Here is an 8915-nt window from a genome sequence, read left to right on the forward strand (position 1 = left end):
GAAGGAACATGCCTAATATCTTTAAGCTTCCATTCATTTTCGTTAGTTAGCAGTTTTGACAGAAATTGTACCTTTGCCGACAATCTCACAAGCTTCATCATCTCCCAAGTATACATACCCAAAATTACCTTTGGTGTAGTCTTGGAAATGTTGCTTGTGTGGTGTTGCAGGGAATGAAGCCCCGGAATCTACTATCCAGGAATTAGACGCATTGTCTAATGAGAGAATTAGAGCATCTTTCCCTACTTTACCTGCCACATTGGCCTCCGATGTTGGCTTGTTGTCTTGAGACTTAGTCTCCTTCTTCTTCTTGGACCAGCAATCCTTCTTGACATGGCCCTTCTTGCCGCAGTTCCAACATTCAAGAACTGACTTTGTGCGTGACTTGCTCCGTCTTGAGCGATCACGACCCTTTTGGCTTTTGAACCTCTCTTTAGGCCTTCCTCTTGTTTCCATTGACAATGCAGCACTTGATGATTCTCCTGTGCTTCTCCTTCGTATTTCCTCGCTTAGGAGAACACCCACAACATCATCAAACTTAAGAGTATTTGTACCAGAGATAGAATTACTTACAGCCATCACAAGGCTGTCCCAACTATCTGGTAGAGATGATAGTATAAGGAGAGCTCGCACTTCGTCATCGAAATTGATTTTCACCGATCGAAGTTGACTTATGTTTGTGTTAAAGTCATTTAGGTGTTCTGCAACTGAACCATCTCTGCCATCTTTAGATTGAACAAGAGCTTCATAAGAAATACCTTATTGGATGCCGATGGTTTCTCGTAGAAGTTGTCAAGTGACTTCATCAAGTCCTCCGTGGTCTTCATGTCCGAAACATTGAAAGCCACCGTTGACGCCAAGCTCAACTGGATTGTTCCCAGTGCCTTTCGATCAAGGGCAATCCATGCTTCATCTGCCATTGTTGCGGGCTTCTTCGCAAGACCGCCTAGTGGAAAATAGAGGTCCTTATGTTAGAGATAGTCTTCAATCTGCATCTTCCAATGTTGGTAGTTTTTCTCATTGAACTTCTCAATCTTGAGCTTCCCTTCCTCCGCCATAACTCCCACTCAATTCAAGGAATCCTTTTCTTGAGATAATTTAGCTACGAGAAAACCTTGCTCTGATACCAGTTGTTAGGAAATAAGATGCAGCTATACAGATATTTGAGTAGATTACTTAATGGAGAGAGATAGATTTCACACACAAGAGATTATAGTGTGGAGAGAGAGAGAGAGAGAGAGAGAGAGAGAGTACACACGATATACGTGGTTCACCCAATGTGGGCTACGTCCACAAGAAAGCAGCCACTCAATGGCTTTAGTACTTCAAAACAAGAAGTAGTTTACAAAGGGACTATACCCTTAATGGAGCTCCCGCCTTGCTTCACTCTCACCACCTCACACTCACCTTGTTGCATCAACTTCACACTATGAAATGTGTGTAGAAATGGCCTCCTTTTATAGGCCAAAAGGGATGCCCTCTCTCATGAGAGGCAGCCTTGTGTAGATAAGTCCAAATCGGACCCTCCAATCCGCCCATGTGTGGCCGTCGTTGAGAAGACAAGTCCACTTTTGAATTCAGCCACCGGCCATTGACTACCGGCGGCCACTGGCCAACCGACCGGTTGTTTTCCGACCAATTTCCGGTCGTCGTCCGGCCATAATATTCCGGCGAGGGAAAAAAAAGTCTCAGGGGATTTCGCCCCCGAGGCCCCCAAGGTTGCCCCAGATTTTTGGCCGCGTGAAAATTTTGGTTTTCGGCGAGTGATTTTCCTTCGCACACGATGGCTTCTCCTCATAATGGGGGCTTACAAATGTGCGCTTTTACCACAAAAAATTACAAGGGTAAATCAGGCTCCATACTTAACACTATAAGCAGGTGGTTGTATTGGACCAACAAAGTCTATACCCCATTTCGCAAAAGCTCTAGCCCCCATCATTGGTCTTAATGGCATGCTATCTATGCGGGTTGGCATTTTAGCTCGTTGACATGCATCACATCTTTGAACATATTCTTTGGCATCTGCAAAAAGTGTTGGCCACCAAATGTCTGCCATTAAGATTTCTCTTGCAGTGGTTTCACTCGAAAAGTGACCTCAAGCTAATCTAGCATGTGCTTGTTCTATAATGGGAATATATTCGTCTTCGTTTACACAAAGACTCAGATGTTGATCTTTTTCTCTTTGATATAGTTGGTTTCCAATAAGAGCATAGTCTCTTGCTTCAGTTTCAATTGCTCTTTGGCAGCATTTGCTCATATCCTCAAGAAATGTTCGGCTTGATAAGTAAGTAACTAGATAGTTACTCCACTTAGGAACGAGTGATATTTGGAACAATGTCACATGAGGTATGGATGCTTGTTTCTAGCATTGAGGACATTGTTTTACAAATGAATGAACATCACTCCTCATAGTTGGCCAAAATACTCCAAGTCTCAAGATCCGTCACATAGTCTGGTCTTCCGCAAAGTGAAGTCCCACTATGGTAATATGTGCTTGACTTAGGTATTGGGTTTTCTCTTCAATATTAATACATAAAAGCAATATTCCATCTCGATTTCTTTTGTACAGTCTTCCAGCTAGTAGTGATACATAGCCGATTTCTCAATTAATGCTATTGTAATATGAAGTGGTATTTGTGAATCCACTTGAGCTATGGTCATCAAGGATACCATATTTTTTGACCATCGGGGTACCATTTCCACTGAGAAAAGATATGCATATGGTAGATCATCATCTACTCCCTTTGGTGGTTCTCCTTATGTAATCCTTGACAATTGATCTGCTCTTTGATGTGTGGTGCCCTTTTTCACAACTTCAGTGAAATCAAATTCCAAAAGAATGATGAACCATCTCACTATTCTTCCTGTGTTGCATGGTTTGTTGACCAAGTACAATAAGGCTTGGTGGTCCACAAAGAACACAAACTTGTTAGCTAACAGGTAATGTCTATAACTTTTTACGGCATAAATCATTCCTAATCCTTCCCTTTTGGTGGTTGTATAGTTTTTCTCTGCCATATTTAACTGTCTACTAGCATAAGAAATAGGAAAATCAATTTTCTCGTCTCCTGTTTAAGCTAGGATACACCCAATGGCAAAATTGAAAGCATCTACATGTATGTGGAATAACTTATTCCAATCTGGTGCTTTCAATATTGGAGATGAAGTGAGAGCTTGCTTAAGCTTCATGAATGATTCTTCATACTCATCAGTCCATTCAAAGAGTGTAATCAAGCTGGACATGGGTTTTGCAATTATATCGTATATATAAATGAATCATTTGTAATATCCCCAATGTCCCATGAAATCTTGAACCCCTTTGACTATTGTTGGTCTAGGTAAATTAGCAATGACATGAATTATATCCATATCAGTAGCCATTTTTAGACACTATATATCCAAGAATTTTTCCTTGTCTACGCATAAATGTGCACTTTATAAGATTTAAGCAAATCCTATAAAGTCTACATTTTTTGAATACCTTTTTGAGGTGTTCAAAATGATCAGTCCGGATTGATGAATGTACACATAGATCATCCATATATACTTCCAAGAAATTCCAAAGCTATTCCTTAAAAGCATGGCTCATCAATCTTTCAAAGGTGGGAGGAGCATTAGATAACCCAAATGGCATAACCCGATAGGCAAAAATACCCCATTCAGTTGCAAAAGTAGTTTTATGCTAATCTTTGGGTCAACCAAAAGTTTATTGTATCCCAAAAATCCATCTAAAAATTTGTAAGCTTCTTTTCCTACAACTCATTCTAAAACATGCTCAGTGATTGGAAGAGGAAAGTCGTCCCTAATGGTACTTACATTCACTTTCTTGAGATTGACACACACCCTTAATTTTCCATTTTTCTTGGGTACTACCACAACTAGAGACACCCAATCTATGTGTTCAATTTCATAAATGAATTTGGCTTCCTTTAGCTTTTCTATCTCTTCTTTGATCTTCGTGGTGGCAAATATTTCATTATAAGTGTATAGCCTTTGTCTGCTTGCTTTTGCATCATCTCTCATAGGTATGGTATGTTGACAGATTTCTGGATCAACACCCTTGAGATCCTTATAAGACCAAGCAAAGATATCTCGGCATTCTTTCAATAAGCTTAACAAAAGCTCTTCTTCTTCTTTCCTCAAGTCGTTAGCAATGTAGGTAGGTCTAGGCTCTTCTCCTGGTTTGGCCAGATCTATCCTTTTTGTGTTTTTAGGCCCTTCGTAGGACTCACCCTATTTGTGTAGTTCTCTGGCAGGTTGTTCAAGTATGATTTTTTGGTCATGGAGCGTATATTTATTGTAATGGGATGGAACACTCATTACATCTTTACCTTCCTCCTTAGTGGTTTCCATTTCAGTTGTATATATCTTCTCTAGAGCTTTCTTCAAATCTTGATACTTCTTTCTTCGTTCAACTCGTGTCATGGTTGAATCCTTGTCCTGGTATTTAAGTTTTGCTTGAGTTTCCTTTCTTTTTTTTCTCGATGTCTTTAATATTTCTTGATTTTCATTTAAAGGATATCTACCAGTGATTTTGTCTTTGACACAATCATGTGCATCTTTCTGCATCAGAAACTGTGTTCTACTGGAGATTGATGACATAGGTCTAGATTTCAAGTTTCACGTGTTTCTTTTTATTCTATACCATTTTTGTCTTATCGGTTTCTGGTTTGGAAAGTCAAAAAACTTCTTCTCCCCTCCTTTCATGAGTAGTTTAGCTCTCACATGTTCTTTTTCTGAGCCCGAATCATCTAAGGTAGCTAAATGTTCTTCTAACTCATGTATTGCATCATAGTAGAGGTCTGAAAAGACTTGTTTAGCTTTCATTAAGTCCTTTGATTCTTGAATTTTGTCTTCAATGTGAAGGTTTGAGATCATTTGTATAGGAATTATGTCATAGCCGTCCTCATTGCAAAATTGAGTAGGCATAGACGTATTTACACATGCATCCATTGTTGTGAAAATTTGAGTCTACTCAAATAGCTCAAAGAAATTCTCTGGAAAGTTCGTCTGTGCAATCCCTTTCTAAGATACATTCTTCTTGTTTTAAGCTCTCGTTTTTTGAGGCTCCGCACATCCAAATAGGTGTATCTTTTTTCAACCAATATGGAAGCTTAGTTTCAACTGAAGAGACTGAGTCAAATTCTCGTATGGGTGTTTTCATGACATCTCTATAACTGTGATCTTTTAGATTAACCCTTGTTATTGATCCCACTTGCTCCAAGTAGAGATAATTGTTTCCCCAACCCTGGATGAGTTGTACTTGTCACATGAAAGGTCTTCCCAAGATGATTTCAAAATTGAGTTTCTTTCCAAAGTCCAATATTGTAAAAGTGTGTTGATAATCAATCCCGCAAGAATTAAGTATCACTTTATCAAGCAGTCTTCAAGGTCCTTCGATGTTTCCATCAGCCAATTGCAATTTCATTTGAGTTTGTCTAATGGCTAGTTGTCCCCATGATTCCCATACTGCTTTCGTGGCTATGGCTATGCCTGCCCCACTATCCAGTATTGCCATGGTTTTTCTCATTGAAAGAATTGTGTTTCTTTCTTCCCCTTCGTAATATTCTCCAACTTTGCTCATTCGAGTTTGTCTAATGGCTGGTTGTCCCCATGATTTCCATACTACTTTCGTGGCTATGGCTATGACTGCCCCACTATCCAACATTGCCATGGTTTTTGTATTATTATATCTCATTGAAAGGGTTGTGTTTCTTTCTTCCCCTTCATAATATTCTCCAACTTTGTTCATTGAAACAGATCTAATCTCTTTGTTATCCAATTCATGTTTCAATTTTCCCAAATTTTTTACGTTTCGCCCTATTATCCCCACCTTCTCTAGAGTTTTCTGTAGATCATTCCATAAATATGGTCTGATTTTTAATAGTTCTCGTAAAGTAAGAGTGCATTGAATGGGTGTAGACATGATTGAATGGATGTTGTCTACCTCTAGGCTCTGTTCTGCTCTTTTTACTTGAGTGGTTTTACACACTATGGATTCATCTTCATTATCTCCCAAGTAAGAGGGTAGTGTTTTCAGAGTTATTGGTCTAGACATTCCTGAAGCTTCAGAGCCTCAATCCCCATACAAGGATTGTACATACATTCTCATATCAGGAGGTAGATTGTCTAACCAAACTTCCTCTATAGGAGATGACTTCAGAGTTCGGCTCCCATTATTAATCTCTCTAACTTTTTCCCATAAGTGTCTCGGCCAGTCTTCTTCTACCAATGGAATTACATCTAAGGCATCTTCACTGTCAGGCACTACAAGTTCTGGCTCTTTTGTTTCAAGGTGGGGTTCCAACACCACTTCGGATTTCTCTTTACTGGTTCCTACCACAAGCTCCTCAGGTTTTGCCATACTCTCGAGCTTGGGTTTTTATTTTTCCAGCATCTCCTGAGTAATTCTTACCAAATTTTGATAAGCTTCAAGCTTAGCTGCTTCCATATCAAGGATAGTTTTTCCATTTTTTTTCCATGTTTCCCGCTTGGTAAGCTTTCAAGGCTGCATTAATTGGCTCAAAAATTTTGTCTACCAAAATTGATCCTCCAGATTTCACAATGGTTTCCTTGATTTCACTTCTAGTTTCTTTCACTTTTTCTTCTAATAGTTTCTTGGCTTTTCCTCAATTTCCGCCCCTTGTTTTTGTTTTCTCATCTCGTACCTTTTGCTTCTGCTTCTCCTGGTCTTTTGAGAGGAAATTTTAGTATTCTCCGAATTATCAAAGCAGTTATGTTTCTTTTTCTTAGCCTGGGCTCTGGTGATTATCTTGATTGGAACAATAGGTACACTCTCAGATGAGCTACTAGGTATCACTTGGACTATGTTCACTACTGTTTTACCCTTGTTTAAAGGATTTTTTGGACAATCAAAGGGGAGTGTCCTCCCTTTTTGCAACATTGTATTTAAAAATCTTCAACTGGCTTAATGTTCTTGTCAGGCTCTGGGTATTCATTTTTCCAGTGATCATCTACACCATAGTTATGACAGTTTTCAGTTCTTGGCCTAATCATGGGTCTTACCATCGAAGGTCTAACACCTTGATTAGATACATGATTCTATCGTTGCATAGCTCCAATGACCAACAAAATTATCAACCCAAAGGGATGACCTACCCGGCTAGGGCATGGAAACACTCACACGATTAGTGAGCTAATAATAATACACAAATGGTTAACTCTACGAGGTGAGTTTCTTGGCTTATGGAGGAGCTAAGCCACAATGAAGAGCAATCTCCACATCCACTCCCCTTCACCTCCAATCAACCCAATCACACACACTAATGATTGCAAGACACACACACCACTAATCTGTTAAGTATGGAGCCTGATTTACCCTTGTAATTTTCTGTGGTAAAAGCGCACATTTGTAAGGTCCCCATTATGAGGAGAAGCCATTGTGCGTGAAGGAAAATCACTCACCGGAAACCAAAATTTTCATGGACAAGAATCAGGGGCAACTTTAAAGGCCTGAATATTCTTTTTCGTCGAAATATTATGGCCGGACGGCGGTCGGAAAGTGGTCGAAAAACAACCGGTCGGTTGGCCGGTGGTCGGAAGTCAATGGTCGGTGGCCGGTGGCCGAATTCAAAAGCGGACTTGTCTTCTCAAGGGTGGACAGACATGGGCGGATTGGAGGTTCCGATTTGGACTTATTCACACAAGGACGGCTACACATGGCTGTCTCTCATAAGAGAGGGCAGCCCTTTTGGCCTATAAAAGGAGTCCATTTCTACACACATTTCATAGTGTGAAGTTGATGCAACAAGGTGAGTGTGAGGTGGTGAGAGTGAAGCAAGGCGGGAGCTCCATTAAGGGTATAGTCCCTTTGTAAACTACTTCTTGTTTTGAAGTACTAAAGCCATTGAGTGGCTGCTTTCTTGTGGACGTAGCCCACATTGGGTGAACCACGTATATCGTGTGTACTCTCTCTCTCTCTCTCTCTCTCTCTCTCTCTCTCTCTCTCTCTCCACACTATAATCTCTTGTGTGTGAAATCTATCTCTCTCCATTAAGTAATCTACTCAAATATCTGTATAGCTGCATCTTATTTCCTAACAACTGGTATCAGAGCAAGGTTTTCTCGTAGCTAAATTATCTCAAGAAAAGGATTCCTTGAATTGAGTGGGAGTTATGGCGGAGGAAGGGAAGCTCAAGATTGAGAAGTTCAATGAAAAAAACTACCAACATTGGAAGATGCAGATTGAAGACTATCTCTACCAGAAGGACCTCTATTTGCCACTAGGTGGTCTTGCGAAGAAGCCCGCAACAATGGCAGATGAAGCATGGATTGTCCTTGATCGAAAGGCACTGGGAACAATCCGGTTAAGCTTGGCGTCAACGGTGGCCTTCAATGTTTTGGAGATGAAGACCACGGAGGACTTGATGAAGTCACTTGACGACTTCTACGAGAAACCATCGGCATCCAATAAGGTATTTCTTATGAAGCGCTTGTTCAATCTAAAGATGGCAGAGAATGGTTCAGTTGCAGAACACCTAAATGACTTTAACACAAACATAAGTCAACTTCGATCAGTGAAAATCAATTTTGATGACGAAGTGCGAGCTCTCCTTATACTATCATCTCTACCGGATAGTTGGGACAGCCTTGTGATGGCTGTAAGTAATTCTATCTCTGGCACAAATACTCTTAAGTTTGATGATGTTGTGGGTGTTCTCCTAAGCAAGGAAATGCGAAGGAGAAGCACAGGAGAATCATCAAGTGCTGCACTATCAGTGGAAACAAGAGGAAGGCTTAAGGAGAGGTTCAAAAACCAAAAGGGTCGTGATCGCTCAAGGCAGAGCAAGTCACGTACAAAGTCAGTTCTTGAATGTTGGAACTGCGGCAAGAAGGGCCACATCAAGAAGGATTGCTGGTCCAAGAAGAAGAAGGAGACAGAGTCTCAAGACAAC

The sequence above is a fragment of the Adiantum capillus-veneris genome, chromosome 2 (assembly GCF_014529385.1).
Source record: "Adiantum capillus-veneris isolate H3 chromosome 2, ASM1452938v2, whole genome shotgun sequence".
NCBI classification, from domain to species: Eukaryota; Viridiplantae; Streptophyta; class Polypodiopsida; order Polypodiales; family Pteridaceae; genus Adiantum; species Adiantum capillus-veneris.